This window comes from Gorilla gorilla, chromosome X, assembly GCF_029281585.2.
Source record: "Gorilla gorilla gorilla isolate KB3781 chromosome X, NHGRI_mGorGor1-v2.1_pri, whole genome shotgun sequence".
In the NCBI taxonomy this organism is placed as follows: Eukaryota; Metazoa; Chordata; class Mammalia; order Primates; family Hominidae; genus Gorilla; species Gorilla gorilla.
Genome location: NC_073247.2, coordinates 6,968,609 through 6,987,568, shown reverse-complemented (window position 1 = coordinate 6,987,568; position 18,960 = coordinate 6,968,609).

Sequence of the window (18,960 nt, the reverse complement as noted above, 5' to 3'; positions counted from 1 at the left end):
ACAGATAGCGGTGTAGATATTTCCATGTTCATACAGATAGTGGTGTAGATATTTCCATGTTGATGCAGATAGCGGTGTAGCTATTTCCATGTTCATACAGATAGCGGTGTAGATATTTCCATGTTCGTACAGATAGCAGTGTAGATATTTCCATGTTCATACAGATAGCTGTGCTGATATTTCCATGTTTATTCAGGTAGCGGTGTAGATATTTCCATGTTTATACAGATAGTGGTGTGGATCTTTCCATGTTTATACAGATAGCGGTGTAGATATTTCCAGGTTTATACAGATAGCGGTGTAGATATCTCCATCTTAATATAGATGGCGGTGTAGATATTTATATGTTCATACAGATGGCGGTGCAGATATTTCCATGTTCATACAGATGGCGGTGTAGATATTTCCATGTTTATAGAGATAGCGGTGTAGTTATATCCATGTGTAAAGAGATAGCTTTGTACACATTTCCATGAATATGCAGATAGCTGTGTAGATATTTCCATTTTCATGCAGATAGCGGTGTAGATATTTCCATGTTCATACAGATAGTGGTGTAGATATTTCCATATTCATACAGATAGCGGTGTGGCTATTTCCATGTTCATACAGATAGCGGTGTAGATATTTCCATGTTCATCCAGATGGCTGTGTAGATATATCCATGTTCATACAGATGGCGGTGAAGATATTTCCATGTTCATACGGATAGCGGTGTAGATATTTCCATGTACATACAGATAGAGGGGCTGATATTTCCATGTTCATACAGAGAGCGGTGCTGATATTTCCATGTTTATACAGGTAGCGGTGTAGATATTTCCATGTTTATACAGTTAGCGGTGTAGATATTTCCATGTTTATACAGATAGCGGTGTAGATATTTCCATGTTCATCCAGATGGCTGTGTAGATATATCCATGTTCATAGAGATAGAGGTGTAGTTATTTCCATGTTCATACAGGGAGTGCTGCAGATATTTCCATGTTCATACAGATAGTGGTGTAGCTATTTGCATATTCATACAGATAGCGGTGTAGATATTTCCATGTTCATAGAGATAGCGGTGTAGATATTTCCATGTTCATACAGATAGCGGTGCTGATATTTAAATGTTTATACAGGTAGCGGTGTAGATATTTCCATGTTTATACAGATAGCGGTGTAGATATTTCCATGTTTATACAGATAGCGGTGTAGATATTTCCAAGTTTATACAGATAGCGGTGTAGATATCACCATCTTAATATAGATGGTGGTGTAGATATTTATATGTTCATACTGATGGCGGTGCAGATATTTCCATGTTCATACAGATGGTGGTGTAGATATTTCCTTGTTTATAGAGATAGCGGTGTAGTTATTTCCATGTGTAAAGAGATAGCTTTGTAGATATTTCCATGTATATGCAGATCGCTGTGTAGATATTTCCATTTTCATGCAGATAGCGGTGTAGATGTTTCCATGTTAAAACAGATAGCTGTGTAGATATTTCCATGTTCATGCAGATAGCAGTGTAGATATTTCCATGTTTATACAGATAGCGGTGAAGATGTATGCATGTTTACACAGATAGCTGTGTAGATATTTCCATGTTCATCCAGATGGCTGTGTAGATATATCCATGTTCATACAGATGGCGGTGAAGATATTTCCATGTTCATACAGATAGCTCTGTAGATATTTCCATGTGTAAAGAGATAGTTGTGTAGGTATTTCCATGTATATGCATATAGCTGTGCAGATATTTCCATTTTCATGCACATAGCGGTTTAGATATTTCCATGTTCAAACAGATAGCGGTGTAGATATTTCCATGTTCATAGAGATAGTGGTGTAGCTATTTCCATGTTCATACAGATAGCGGTGTAGATATTTCCATGTTTATACAGATAGCGGTGAAGATGTATGCATGTTTACCCAGATAGCGGAGTAGGTATTTCCAGGTTCTTACTGATAGCGGTGTAGATATTACCATGTTCATCCAGATGGCTGTGTAGATATATCCATATTCATACAGATAGCGGTGTAGATATTTCCATGTTCATACAGATAGTGGTGTAGATATTTCCATGTTGATACAGATAGCGGTGTAGCTATTTCCATGTTCATACAGATAGCGGTGTAGATATTTCCATGTTCGTACAGATAGCGGTGTAGATATTTCCATGTTCATACAGATAGCTGTGCTGATATTTCCATGTTTATTCAGGTAGCGGTGTAGATATTTCCATGTTTATACAGATAGTGGTGTGGATCTTTCCATGTTTATACAGATAGCGGTGTAGATATTTCCAGGTTTATACAGATAGCGGTGTAGATATCTCCATCTTAATATAGATGGCGGTGTAGATATTTATATGTTCATACAGATGGCGGTGCAGATATTTCCATGTTCATACAGATGGCGGTGTAGATATTTCCATGTTTATAGAGATAGCGGTGTAGTTATATCCATGTGTAAAGAGATAGCTTTGTAGACATTTCCATGTATATGCAGATAGCTGTGTAGATATTTCCATTTTCATGCAGATAGCGGTGTAGATATTTCCATGTTCATACAGATAGTGGTGTAGATATTTCCATATTCATACAGATAGTGGTGTAGCTATTTCCATGTTCATACAGATAGCGGTGTAGATATTTCCAGGTTCATCCAGATGGCTGTGTAGATATATCCATGTTCATACAGATGGCGGTGAAGATATTTCCATGTTCATACGGATAGGGGTGTAGATATTTCAATGTTCATACAGATATCGGTGTAGATATTTCCATGTTCATACAGATAGAGGGGCTGATATTTCCATGTTCATACAGAGAGCGGTGCTGATATTTCCATGTTTATACAGGTAGCGGTGTAGATATTTCCATGTTTATACAGTTAGCGGTGTAGATATTTCCATGTTTATACAGACAGCAGTGTAGATATTTCCATGTTCATCCAGATAGCTGTGTAGATATATCCATGTTCATAGAGATACAGGTGTAGTTATTTCCATGTTCATACAGGTAGTGCTGTAGATATTTCCATGTTCATACAGATAGTGGTGTAGCTATTTCCATATTCATACAGATAGCGGTGTAGATATTTCCATGCTCATAGAGATAGCGGTGTAGATATTTCCATGTTCATACAGATAGTGGTGCTGATATTTAAATGTTTATACAGGTAGCGGTGTAGATATTTCCATGTTTATACAGATAGCGGTGTAGATATTTCCATGTTTATACAGATAGCGGTGTAGATATTTCCAAGTTTATACAGATAGCGTTGTAGATATCACCATCTTAATATAGATGGCGGTGTAGATATTTATATGTTCATACTGATGGCGGTGCAGATATTTCCATGTTCCTACAGATGGTGGTGTAGATATTTCCTTGTTTATAGAGATAGCGCTGTAGTTATTTCCATGTGTAAAGAGATAGCTTTGTGGATATTTCCATGTATATGCAGATCGCTGTGTAGATATTTCCATTTTCATGCAGATAGCGGTGTAGATATTTATATGTTCATACAGATGGCGGTGCAGATATTTCCATGTTCATACAGATGGCGGTGTAGATATTTCCATGTTCATACAGATAGCGGTGTAGTTATTTCCATGTGTAAAGAGATAGCTGTGTAGATATTTCCATGTATATGCAGATAGCTGTGTAGATATTTCCATTTTCATGCTGATATGGGTTTAGATATTTCCATGTTCAAACAGATAGCGGTGTAGATATTTCCATGTTCATACAGATAGCGGTGTAGATATTTCCATGCTTATACAGATTGCGGTGAAGATGTATGCATGTTTACACAGAAAGCGGTGTAGATATTTCCATGTTCATGCAGATAGCGGTGAAGATATTTCCATGTTCATCCAGATGGCTGTGTAGATATATCCATGTTCATACAGATGGCGGTTTAGATATTTCCATGTTCATACAGATAGTGGTGTAGATATTTCCATGTTCATACAGATAGCATTTTAGCTATTTCCATGTTCATACAGATAGCGGTGTAGATATTTCCATGTTCTTAGAGATAGTGGTGTAGATATTTCCATGTTCATACAGATAGCGGTGCTGATATTTCCATGTTTATACAGGTAGCGGTGTAGATATTTCCATGTTTATACAGATAGCGGTGTACATATTTCCAAGTTTATACACATAGCGGTGAAGATATCTCCATCTTAATACAGATGGCGGTGTAGATATTTCTATGTTCATACAGATGGCGGTGCAGATATTTCCATGTTCATACAGATGGCGGTGTAGATATTTCCATGTTTATAGAGATAGCGGTGTAGTTATTTCCATGTGTAAAGACATAGCATTGCAGATATTTCCATGTATATGCAGATAGCTGTGTAGATATTTCTATTTTTATCCAGATAGCGGTTTAGATATTTCCATGTTCAAACAGATAGCGGTGTAAATATTTCCTTGTTCATACAGATAGCGGTGTAGATATTTCCATGTTTATACAGATAGCGGTGAAGATGTATGCATGTTTACACAGATAGCGGTGTAGATATTTCCATGTTCATACAGATCGCGGTGTAGATAATTCCATGTTCATCTAGATGGCTGGGTAGACATATCCATGTTCATACAGATGGCGGTGAAGATATTTCCATGTTCATGCAGATAGCGGTGTAGATATTTCCATGTTCAAACAGATAGCGGTGTAGATATTTCCATGTTCATACAGATAGCGGTGTAGATATTTCCATGTCCATACAGATAGCGGTGTAGATATTTCCATGTTCATACAGATTGCGGTGTAGATATTTCCATGTTCATACAGATGGCGGTGCAGATATTTCCATGTTCATACAGATGGTGGTGTAGATATTTCCATGTTCATACAGATAGCGGTGTAGTTATTTCCATGTGTTAAGAGATAGCTGTGTAGATATTTAAATGTATATGCAGATAGCAGTGTAGATATTTCCATTTTCATGCAGATAGCGGTGTAGATATTTCCATGTTCAAACAGATAGCGGTGTAGGTATTTCCATGTTCATACAGATAGCGGTGTAGATATTTCCATGTTCATACAGATAGCGGTGTATATATTTCCATGTTCATACAGATAACGGTGTAGATATTTCCATGTTCTTACTGATAGCGGTGCTGATATTTCCATGTTTATACAGGTAGCGGTGAAGATATTTCCATGTTTATACAGATAGCGGTGTAGATATTTCCATGTTTATACATATAGTGGTGTAGATATTTCCATCTTTATACAGATAGCGGGGTAGATATCTCCTTCTTTATACAGATGGCGGTGTACATATTTATATGTTCATACAGATGGCGGTGCAGATATTTCCATGTTCATACAGATGGCGGTGTAGATATTTCCATGTTTATTGAGATAGCGGTGTAGTTATTTCCATGTGTAAAGAGATAGCTGTGTAGATATTTCCATGTATATGCAGATAGCTGTGTAGATATTTCCATTTTCATGCAGACAGCGGTGTAGAAATTTCCATGTTCAAAGAGATAGCGGAGTAGATATTTCCATGTTCATACAGATAGCGGTGTAGATACTTCCATGGTCATACAGATAGTGGTGTGGATATTTCCATGTTCATACAGATAGCGGTGTAGATATTTCCATGTTCATACAGATTGCGGTGCTGATATTTTCATGTTTATTCAGGTAGCGGTGTAGATATTTCCATGTTTATACAGATAGGGGTGTAGATATTTCTATGTTTATACAGATAGCGGTGTAGATATTTCCATGTTTATACAGATAGCAGTGTAGATATCTCCATCTTAATACAGATGGCGGTGTAGATAATTATATGTTCATACATACGGCGGTGCAGATATTTCCATGTTCATACAGATGGCGGTGTAGATATTTCCATGTTCATAAAGATAGCGGTGTAGTTATTTCCATGTGTAAAGAGATAGCTGTGTAGATATTTAAATGTATATGCATATAGCAGTGTAGATATTTCCATGTTCTTGCAGATAGCGGTGTAGATATTTCCATGTTCATCCAGATGGCTGTGTAGATATATCCATGTTCATACAGATGGCGGTGAAGATATTTCCACGTTCATACAGATAGCGGTGTAGATATTTCCATGTTCAAACAGATAGCGGTGTAGATATTTCCATGTTCATACAGATAGCGGTGTAGATATTTCCATGTTCATACAGATAGCGGTGTAGATATTTCCATGTTCATACAGATAGCGGTGTAGATATTTCCAAGTTCATACAGATAGCGGTGCTGATATTTCCATGTTTATACAGGTAGTGGTGTAGATATTTCCATGTTTATACAGATAGAGGTGTAGATATTTCCATGTTTATACAGATAGCGGTGTAGATATTTCCATGTTTATACAGATAGCAGTGTAGATATCTCCATCTTAATACAGATGGCGGTGTAGATATTTATATGTTCATACTGATGGCGGTGCAGATATTTCCATGTTCATACAGATGTCGGTGTAGATATTTCCATGTTGATACAGATAGCGGTGTAGTTATTTCCATGTGTAAAGAGATAGCTTTGTAGATATTTCCATGTATATGCAGATAGCTGTGTAGATATTTCTATTTTTATGCAGATAGCGGTTTAGATATTTCCATGTTCAAACAGATAGCGGTGTAGATATTTCCATGTTCATACAGATAGCGGTGTAGATATTTCCATGTTTATACAGATAGCGGTGAAGATGTATGCATGTTTACACAGATAGCGGTGTAGATATTTCCATGTTCATACAGATCGCGGTGTAGATAATTCCATGTTCATCAACATGGATGCGTAGACATATCCGTGTTCATACAGATGGCGGTGAAGATATTTCCATGTTCGTGCAGATAGTGGTGTAGATATTTCCATGTTCAAACAGATAGCGGTGTCGATATTTCCATGTTCATACAGATAGCGGTGTAGATATTTCCATGTTCATACAGATAGCGGTGTAGATATTTCCATGTTCATACAGATAGCGGTGTAGATATTTCCATGTTCCTACAGATAGCGGTGTAGATATTTCCATGTTCATCCAGATGGCTGTGTAGATATATCCATGTTCATACAGATGGCGGTTTAGATATTTCCATGTTCATACAGATAGTGGTGTAGATATTTCCATGTTCATACAGATAGCATTGTAGCTATTTCCATGTTCATACAGATAGCGGTGTAGATATTTCCATGTTCTTAGAGATAGTGGTGTAGATATTTCCATGTTCATACAGATAGCGGTGCTGATATTTCCATGTTTATACAGGTAGCGGTGTAGATATTTCCATGTTTATACAGATAGCTGTGTAGATATTTCCATGTTTATACAGATAGCGGTGTAGATATTTCCAAGTTTATACACATAGCGGTGAAGATATCTCCATCTTAATACAGATGGCGGTGTAGATATTTATATGTTCATACAGATGGCGGTGCAGATATTTCCATGTTCATACAGATGGTGGTGTAGATATTTCCATGTTTATAGAGATAGCGGTGTAGTTATTTCCATGTGTAAAGAGATAGCTTTGTAGATATTTCCATGTATATGCAGATAGCTGTGTAGATATTTCTATTTTTATGCAGATAGCGGTTTAGATATTTCCATGTTCAAACAGATAGCGGTGTAGATATTTCCATGTTCATACAGATAGCAGTGTGGATATTTCCATGTTTATACAGATGGTGGTGAAGATGTATGCATGTTTACACAGATAGCGGTATAGATATTTCCATGTTCATACAGATCGCGGTGTAGATATTTCCATGTTCATACAGATCGCGGTGTAGATATTTCCATGTTCATCTAGATGGCTTTGTAGACATATCCATGTTCATACACATGGCGGTGAAGGTATTTCCACGTTCATACAGATAGCGGTGTAGATATTTCCATGTTCAAACAGATAGCGGTGTAGATATTTCCATGTTCATACAGATACCGGTGTAGATATTTCCATGTTCATACAGATAGCGGTGTAGATATTTCCATGTTCATACAGATATCGGTGTAGATATTTCCATGTTCATCCAGATGGCAGTGTAGATATATCCATGTTCATAAAGATGGCGGTTTAGATATTTCCATGTTCATACAGATAGTGGTGTAGATATTTCCATGTTCATACAGATAGCATTGTAGCTATTTCCATGTTCATACAGATAGCGGTGTAGATATTTCCATGTTCTTAGAGATAGTGGTGTAGATATTTCCATGTTCATACAGATAGCGGTGCTGATATTTCCATGTTTATACAGGTAGCGGTGTAGATATTTCCATGTTTTTACAGATAGCGGTGTAGATATTTCCATGTTTATACAGATAGCGGTGTAGATATTTCCAAGTTTATACACATAGCGGTGAAGATATCTCCATCTTAATACAGATGGCGGTGTAGATATTTATATGTTCATACAGATGGCGGTGCAGATATTTCCATGTTCATACAGATGGCGGTGTAGATATTTCCATGTTTATAGAGATAGCGTTGTAGTTATTTCCATGTGTAAAGAGATAGCTTTGTAGATATTTCCATGTATATGCAGATAGCTGTGTAGATATTTCTATTTTTATGCAGATAGCGGTTTAGATATTTCCATGTTCAAACAGATAGCAGTGTAGATATTTCCATGTTCATACAGATAGCGGTGTAGATATTTCCATGTTCAAACAGATTGCGGTGTAGATATTTCCATGTTCATACAGATGGCGGTGCAGATATTTCCATGTTCATACAGATGGTGGTGTAGATATTTCCATGTTCATACAGATAGCGGTGTAGTTATTTCCATGTGTTAAGAGATAGCTGTGTAGATATTTAAATGTATATGCAGATAGCAGTGTAGATATTTCCATTTTCATGCAGATAGCGGTGTAGATATTTCCATGTTCAAACAGATAGCGGTGTAGGTATTTCCATGTTCATACAGATAGCGGTGTAGATATTTCCATGTTCATACAGATAGTGGTGTAGATATTTCCATGTTGATACAGATGGCTGTGTAGATATATCCATGTTCATTCAGATAGCGGTGCTGATATTTCCATGTTTATGCAGGTAGCGGTGTAGATATTTCCATGTTTATACAGATAGCGGTGTAGATATTTCCATGTTTATACAGATAGCGGTGTAGATATTTCCATGTTTATTCAGATAGCGGTGTAGATATCTACATCTTAATACAGATGGTGGTGTAGATATTTATATGTTCATACAGATGGCGGTGCAGATATTTCCATGTTCATACAGATGGCGGTGTAGATATTTCCAGGTTCATACAGATAGCGGTGTAGTTATTTCAATGTGTAAAGAGATAGCTGTGTAGATATTTCCATGTATATGCAGATAGCTGTGTAGATATTTCCATTTTCATGCTGATAGTGGTTTAGATATTTCCATGTTCAAACAGATAGCGGTGTAGATATTTCCATGTTCATACAGATAGCGGTGTAGATATTTCCATGCTTATACAGATTGCGGTGAAGATGTATGCATGTTTACACAGATAGCGGTGTAGGTATTTCCATGTTCATGCAGATAGCGGTGTAGATATTTCCATGTTGATCCAGATGGCTTTGTAGATATATCCATGTTCATAAAGATGGCGGTTTAGATATTTCCATGTTCATACAGATAGTGGTGTAGATATTTCCATGTTCCTACAGATAGCATTGTAGCTATTTCCATGTTCATACAGATAGCGGTGTAGATATTTCCATGTTCTTAGAGATAGTGGTGTAGATATTTCCATGTTCATACAGATAGCGGTGCTGATATTTCCATGTTTATACAAGTAGCGTTGTAGATATTTCCATGTTTATACAGATAGCGGTGTAGATATTTCCATGTTTATACAGATAGCGGTATAGATATTTCCAAGTTTATACACATAGCGGTGAAGATATCTCCATCTTAATACAGATGGCGGTGTAGATATTTATATGTTCATACAGATGGCGGTGCAGATATTTCCATGTTCATACAGATGGCGGTGTAGATATTTCCATGTTTATAGAGATAGTGGTGTAGTTATTTCCATGTGTAAAGAGATAGCTTTGTAGATATTTCCATGTATATGCAGATAGCTGTGTAGATATTTCTATTTTTATGCAGATAGCGGTTTAGATATTTCCATGTTCAAACAGATAGCGGTGTAGATATTTCCATGTTCATACAGATAGCGGTGTAGATATTTCCATGTTTATACAGATAGCGGTGAAGATGTATGCATGTTTACACACATAGCAGTGTGGATATTTCCATGTTCATCCAGAGGGCTATGTAGATTTATCCATGTTCATACAGCTAGCGGTGTAGATATTTCCATGTTCATACAGATCGCGGTGTGGATATTTCCATGTTCATCTAGATGGCTGCGTAGACATATCCATGTTCATACAGATGGCGGTGAAGATATTTCCATGTTCATGCAGATAGCTATGTAGTTATTTCCATGTGTAAAGAGATAGCTGTGTAGATATTTCCATGTATATGCAGATAGCTGTGTAGATATTTCCATTTTCATGCTGATAGCGGTTTAGATATTTCCATGTTCAAACAGATAGCGGTGTAGATATTTCCATGTTCATACAGATAGCGGTGTAGATATTTCCATGCTTATACAGATTGCGGTGAAGATGTATGCATGTTTACACAGATAGCGGTGTAGATATTTCCATGTTCATGCAGATAGCGGTGAAGATATTTCCATGTTCATCCAGATGGCTGTGTAGATATATCCATGTTCATAAAGATGGCGGTTTAGATATTTCCATGTTCATACAGATAGTGGTGTAGATATTTCCATGTTCATACAGATAGCATTGTAGCTATTTCCATGTTCATACAGATAGCGGTGTAGATATTTCCATGTTCTTAGAGATAGTGGTGTAGATATTTCCATGTTCATACAGATAGCGGTGCTGATATTTCCATGTTTATACAGGTAGCAGTGTAGATATTTCCATGTTTATACAGATAGCGTTGTAGATATTTCCATGTTTATACAGATAGCGGTGTAGATATTTCCAAGTTTATACACATAGCGGTGAAGATATCTCCATCTTAATACAGATGGCGGTGTAGATATTTATATGTTCATACAGATGGCGGTGCAGATATTTCCATGTTCATACAGATGGCGGTGTAGATATTTCCATGTTTATAGAGATAGCGGTGTAGTTATTTCCATGTGTAAAGAGATAGCTTTGTAGATATTTCCATGTATATGCAGATAGCTGTGTAGATATTTCTATTTTTATGCAGATAGCGGTTTAGATATTTCCATGTTCAAACAGATAGCAGTGTAGATATTTCCATGTTCATACAGATAGCGGTGTAGATATTTCCATGTTTATACAGATAGCGGTGAAGATGTATGCATGTTTACACAGATAGCGGTGTAGATACTTCCATGTTCATACAGATCGCGGTGTAGATAATTCCATGTTCATCTAGATGGCTGTGTAGACATATCCATGTTCATACAGATGGCGATGAAGATATTTCCATGTTCATGCAGATAGTGGTGTAGATATTTCCATGTTCAAACAGATAGCGGTGTAGTTATTTCCATGTTCATACAGATAGCGGTGTAGATATTTCCATGTTCATACAGATAGCGGTGTAGATATTTCCATGTTCATACAGATTGCGGTGTAGATATTTCCATGTTCATACAGATAGCGGTGCAGATATTTCCATGTTCATACAGATGGTGGTGTAGATATTTCCATGTTCATACAGATAGCGGTGTAGTTATTTCCATGTGTTAAGAGATAGCTGTGTAGATATTTAAATGTATATGCAGATAGCAGTGTAGATATTTCCATTTTCATGCAGATAGCGGTGTAGATATTTCCATGTTCAAACAGATAGCGGTGTAGGTATTTCCATGTTCATACAGATAGCGGTGTAGATATTTCCATGTTCATACAGATAGTGGTGTAGATATTTCCATGTTGATACAGATGGCTGTGTAGATATATCCATGTTCATTCAGATAGCGGTGCTGATATTTCCATGTTTATGCAGGTAGCGGTGTAGATATTTCCATGTTTATACAGATAGCGGTGTAGATATTTCCATGTTTATACAGATAGCGGTGTAGATATTTCCATGTTTATTCAGATAGCGGTGTAGATATCTACATCTTAATACAGATGGCGGTGTAGATATTTATATGTTCATACAGATGGCGGTGCAGATATTTCCATGTTCATACAGATGGCGGTGTAGATATTTCCATGTTCATACAGATAGCGGTGTAGTTATTTCAATGTGTAAAGAGATAGCTGTGTAGATATTTCCATGTATATGCAGATAGCTGTGTAGATATTTCCATTTTCATGCTGATAGTGGTTTAGATATTTCCATGTTCAAACAGATAGCGGTGTAGATATTTCCATGTTCATACAGATAGCGGTGTAGATATTTCCATGCTTATACAGATTGCGGTGAAGATGTATGCATGTTTACACAGATAGCGGTGTAGGTATTTCCATGTTCATGCAGATAGCGGTGTAGATATTTCCATGTTGATCCAGATGGCTGTGTAGATATATCCATGTTCATAAAGATGGCGGTTTAGATATTTCCATGTTCATACAGATAGTGGTGTAGATATTTCCATGTTCATACAGATAGCATTGTAGCTATTTCCATGTTCATACAGATAGCGGTGTAGATATTTCCATGTTCTTAGAGATAGTGGTGTAGATACTTCCATGTTCATACAGATAGCGGTGCTGATATTTCCATGTTTATACAAGTAGCGTTGTAGATATTTCCATGTTTATACAGATAGCGGTGTAGATATTTCCATGTTTATACAGATAGCGGTATAGATATTTCCAAGTTTATACACATAGCGGTGAAGATATCTCCATCTTAATACAGATGGCGGTGTAGATATTTACATGTTCATACAGATGGCGGTGCAGATATTTCCATGTTCATACAGATGGCGGTGTAGATATTTCCATGTTTATAGAGATAGCGGTGTAGTTATTTCCATGTGTAAAGAGATAGCTTTGTAGATATTTCCATGTATATGCAGATAGCTGTGTAGATATTTCTATTTTTATGCAGATAGCGGTTTAGATATTTCCATGTTCAAACAGATAGCGGTGTAGATATTTCCATGTTCATACAGATAGCGGTGTAGATATTTCCATGTTTATACAGATAGCGGTGAAGATGTATGCATGTTTACACACATAGCAGTGTGGATATTTCCATGTTCATCCAGAGGGCTATGTAGATTTATCCATGTTCATACAGCTAGCGGTGTAGATATTTCCATGTTCATACAGATCGCGGTGTGGATATTTCCATGTTCATCTAGATGGCTGCGTAGACATATCCATGTTCATACAGATGGCGGTGAAGATATTTCCATGTTCATGCAGATAGCTATGTAGTTATTTCCATGTGTAAAGAGATAGCTGTGTAGATATTTCCATGTATATGCAGATAGCTGTGTAGATATTTCCATTTTCATGCTGATAGCGGTTTAGATATTTCCATGTTCAAACAGATAGCGGTGTAGATATTTCCATGTTCATACAGATAGCGGTGTAGATATTTCCATGCTTATACAGATTGCGGTGAAGATGTATGCATGTTTACACAGATAGCGGTGTAGATATTTCCATGTTCATGCAGATAGCGGTGAAGATATTTCCATGTTCATCCAGATGGCTGTGTAGATATATCCATGTTCATAAAGATGGCGGTTTAGATATTTCCATGTTCATACAGATAGTGGTGTAGATATTTCCATGTTCATACAGATAGCATTGTAGCTATTTCCATGTTCATACAGATAGCGGTGTAGATATTTCCATGTTCTTAGAGATAGTGGTGTAGATATTTCCATGTTCATACAGATAGCGGTGCTGATATTTCCATGTTTATACAGGTAGCGGTGTAGATATTTCCATGTTTATACAGATAGCGGTGTAGATATTTCCATGTTTATACAGATAGCGGTGTAGATATTTCCAAGTTTATACACATAGCGGTGAAGATATCTCCATCTTAATACAGATGGCGGTGTAGATATTTATATGTTCATACAGATGGCGGTGCAGATATTTCCATGTTCATACAGATGGCAGTGTAGATATTTCCATGTTTATAGAGATAGCGGTGTAGTTATTTCCATGTGTAAAGAGATAGCTTTGTAGATATTTCCATGTATATGCAGATAGCTGTGTAGATATTTCTATTTTTATGCAGATAGCGGTTTAGATATTTCCATGTTCAAACAGATAGCAGTGTAGATATTTCCATGTTCATACAGATAGCGGTGTAGATATTTCCATGTTTATACAGATAGCGGTGAAGATGTATGCATGTTTACACAGATAGCGGTGTAGATACTTCCATGTTCATACAGATCGCGGTGTAGATAATTCCATGTTCATCTAGATGGCTGCGTAGACATATCCATGTTCATACAGATGGCGATGAAGATATTTCCATGTTCATGCAGATAGCGGTGTAGATATTTCCATGTTCAAACAGATAGCGGTGTAGTTATTTCCATGTTCATACAGATAGCGGTGTAGATATTTCCATGTTCATACAGATAGCGGTGTAGATATTTCCATGTTCATACAGATTGCGGTGTAGATATTTCCATGTTCATACAGATGGCGGTGCAGATATTTCCATGTTCATACAGATGGTGGTGTAGATATTTCCATGTTCATACAGATAGCGGTGTAGTTATTTCCATGTGTTAAGAGATAGCTGTGTAGATATTTAAATGTATATGCAGATAGCAGTGTAGATATTTCCATTTTCATGCAGATAGCGGTGTAGATATTTCCATGTTCAAACAGATAGCGGTGTAGGTATTTCCATGTTCATACAGATAGCGGTGTAGATATTTCCATGTTCATACAGATAGTGGTGTAGATATTTCCATGTTGATACAGATGGCTGTGTAGATATATCCATGTTCATTCAGATAGCGGTGCTGATATTTCCATGTTTATGCAGGTAGCGGTGTAGATATTTCCATGTTTATACAGATAGCGGTGTAGATATTTCCATGTTTATACAGATAGCGGTGTAGATATTTCCATGTTTATTCAGATAGCGGTGTAGATATCTACATCTTAATACAGATGGCGGTGTAGATATTTATATGTTCATACAGATGGCGGTGCAGATATTTCCATGTTCATACAGATGGCGGTGTAGATATTTCCATGTTCATACAGATAGCGGTGTAGTTATTTCAATGTGTAAAGAGATAGCTGTGTAGATATTTCCATGTATTTGCAGATAGCTGTGTAGATATTTCCATTTTCATGCTGATAGTGGTTTAGATATTTCCATGTTCAAACAGATAGCGGTGTAGATATTTCCATGTTCATACAGATAGCGGTGTAGATATTTCCATGCTTATACAGATTGCGGTGAAGATGTATGCATGTTTACACAGATAGCGGTGTAGGTATTTCCATGTTCATGCAGATAGCGGTGTAGATATTTCCATGTTGATCCAGATGGCTGTGTAGATATATCCATGTTCATAAAGATGGCGGTTTAGATATTTCCATGTTCATACAGATAGTGGTGTAGATATTTCCATGTTCATACAGATAGCATTGTAGCTATTTCCATGTTCATACAGATAGCGGTGTAGATATTTCCATGTTCTTAGAGATAGTGGTGTAGATATTTCCATGTTCATACAGATAGCGGTGCTGATATTTCCATGTTTATACAAGTAGCGTTGTAGATATTTCCATGTTTATACAGATAGCGGTGTAGATATTTCCATGTTTATACAGATAGCGGTGTAGATATTTCCAAGTTTATGCACATAGCGGTGAAGATATCTCCATCTTAATACAGATGGCGGTGTAGATATTTATATGTTCATACAGATGGCGGTGCAGATATTTCCATGTTCATACAGATGGCGGTGTAGATATTTCCATGTTTATAGAGATAGCGGTGTAGTTATTTCCATGTGTAAAGAGATAGCTTTTTAGATATTTCCATGTATATGCAGATAGCTGTGTAGATATTTCTATTTTTATGCAGATAGCGGTTTAGATATTTCCATGTTCAAACAGATAGCGGTGTAGATATTTCCATGTTCATACAGATAGCGGTGTAGATATTTCCATGTTTATACAGATAGCGGTGAAGATGTATGCATGTTTACACAGATAGCAGTGTGGATATTTCCATGTTCATCCAGAGGGCTATGTAGATTTATCCATGTTCATACAGCTAGCGGTGTAGATATTTCCATGTTCAAACAGATCGCAGTGTGGATATTTCCATGTTCATCTAGATGGCTGCGTGGACATATCCATGTTCATACAGATGGCGGTGAAGATATTTCCATGTTCATACAGATAGCTATGTAGTTATTTCCATGTGTAAAGAGATAGCTGTGAAGATATTTCCATGTATATGCAGATAGCTGTGTAGATATTTCCATTTTCATGCTGATAGCGGTTTAGATATATCCATGTTCAAACAGATAGCGGTGTAGATATTTCCATGTTCATACAGATAGCGGTGTAGATATTTCCATGCTTATACAGATTGCGGTGAAGATGTATGCATGTTTACACAGATAGCGGTGTTGATATTTCCATGTTCATGCAGATAGCGGTGAAGATATTTCCATGTTCATCCAGATGGCTGTGTAGATATATCCATGTTCATACAGATGGCGGTTTAGATATTTCCATGTTCATACAGATAGTGGTGTAGATATTTCCATGTTCATACAGATAGCATTGTAGCTATTTCCATGTTCATACAGATAGCGGTGTAGATATTTCCATGTTCTTAGAGATAGTGGTGTAGATATTTCCATGTTCATAAAGATAGCGGTGCTGATATTTCCATGTTTATACAGGTAGCGGTGTAGATATTTCCATGTTTATGCAGATAGCGGTGTAGATATTTCCATGTTTATACAGATAGCGGTGTAGATATTTCCAAGTTTATACTCATAGCGGTGAAGATATCTCCATCTTAATACAGATGGCGGTGTAGATATTTATATGTTCATACAGATTGCGGTGCAGATATTTCCATGTTCATACAGATGGTGGTGTAGATATTTCCATGTTTATAGAGATAGCGGTGTAGTTATTTCCATGTGTAAAGAGATAGCTTTGTAGATATTTCCATGTATATGCAGATAGCTGTGTAGATATTTCTATTTTTATGCAGATAGCGGTTTAGATATTTCCATGTTCAAACAGATAGCGGTGTAGATATTTCCATGTTCATACAGATAGCGGTGTGGATATTTCCATGTTTATACAGATGGTGGTGAAGATGTATGCATGTTTACACAGATAGCGGTATAGGTATTTCCATGTTCATACAGATCGCGGTGTAGATATTTCCATGTTCATACAGATCGCGGTGTAGATATTTCCATGTTCATCTAGATGGCTTTGTAGACATATCCATGTTCGTACACATGGCGGTGAATGTATTTCCACGTTCATACAGATAGCGGTGTAGATATTTCCATGTTCAAACAGATAGCGGTGTAGATATTTCCATGTTCATACAGATACCGGTATAGATATTTCCATGTTCATACAGATAGCGGTGTAGATATTTCCATGTTCATACAGATAGCGGTGTAGATATTTCCATGTTCATACAGATAGCGGTGCTGATATTTCCATGTTTATACAGGTAGTGGTGTAGGTATTTCCATGTTTATACAGATTGAGGTGTAGATATTTCCATGTTTATACAGATAGCGGTGTAGATATTTTCATGTTTATACAGATAGCAGTGTAGATATCTCCATCTTAATACAGATGGCGGTGTAGATAGTTATATGTTCATACAGATGGTGGTGCAGATATTTCCATGTTCATACAGATGTCGGTGTAGATATTTCCATGTTCATACAGATAGCGGTGTAGTTATTTCCATGTGTAAAGAGATAGCTGTGTAGATATTTAAATGTATATGCAGATAGCAGTGTAGATATTTCCATTTTCATGCAGATAGCGGTGTAGATATTTCCATGTTCAGACAGATCGCGGTGTAGATATTTCCATGTTCATCTAGATGGCTGCGTAGACATATCCATGTTCATACAGATGGCGGTGAAGATATGTCCATGTTCATGCAGATAGCGGTGTAGTTATTTCCATGTGTAAAGAGATAGCTGTGTAGATATTTCCATGTATATGCAGATAGCTGTGTAGATATTTCCATTTTCATGCTGATAGCGGTTTAGATATTTCCATGTTCAAACAGATAGCGGTGTAGATATTTCCATGTTCATACAGATAGCGGAGTAGATATTTCCATGCTTCTACAGATAGCGGTGAAGATGTATGCATGTTTACACAGATAGCGGTGTAGATATTTCCATGTTCATGCAGATATCGGTGTAGATATTTCCATGTTCATCCAGATGGCTGTGTAGATATATCCATGTTCATAAAGATGGCGGTTTAGATATTTCCATGTTCATACAGATAGTGGTGTAGATATTTCCATGTTCATACAGATAGCATTGTAGCTATTTCCATCTTCATACAGATAGCGGTGTAGATATTTCCATGTTCTTAGAGATAGTGGTGTAGATATTTCCATGTTCATACAGATAGCGGTGCTGATATTTCCATGTTTATACAGGTAGCGGTGTAGATATTTCCATGTTTATACAGATAGCGGTGTAGATATTTCCATGTTTATACAGATAGCGGTGTAGATATTGCCAAGTTTATACACATAGCGGTGAAGATATCTCCATCTTAATACAGATGGCGGTGTAGATATTTCTATGTTCATACAGATGGCGGTGCAGATATTTCCATGTTCGTACAGATGGCGGTGTAGATATTTCCATGTTTATAGAGATAGCGGTGTAGTTATTTCCATGTGTAAAGAGATAGCTTTGTAGATATTTCCATGTATATGCAGATAGCTGTGTAG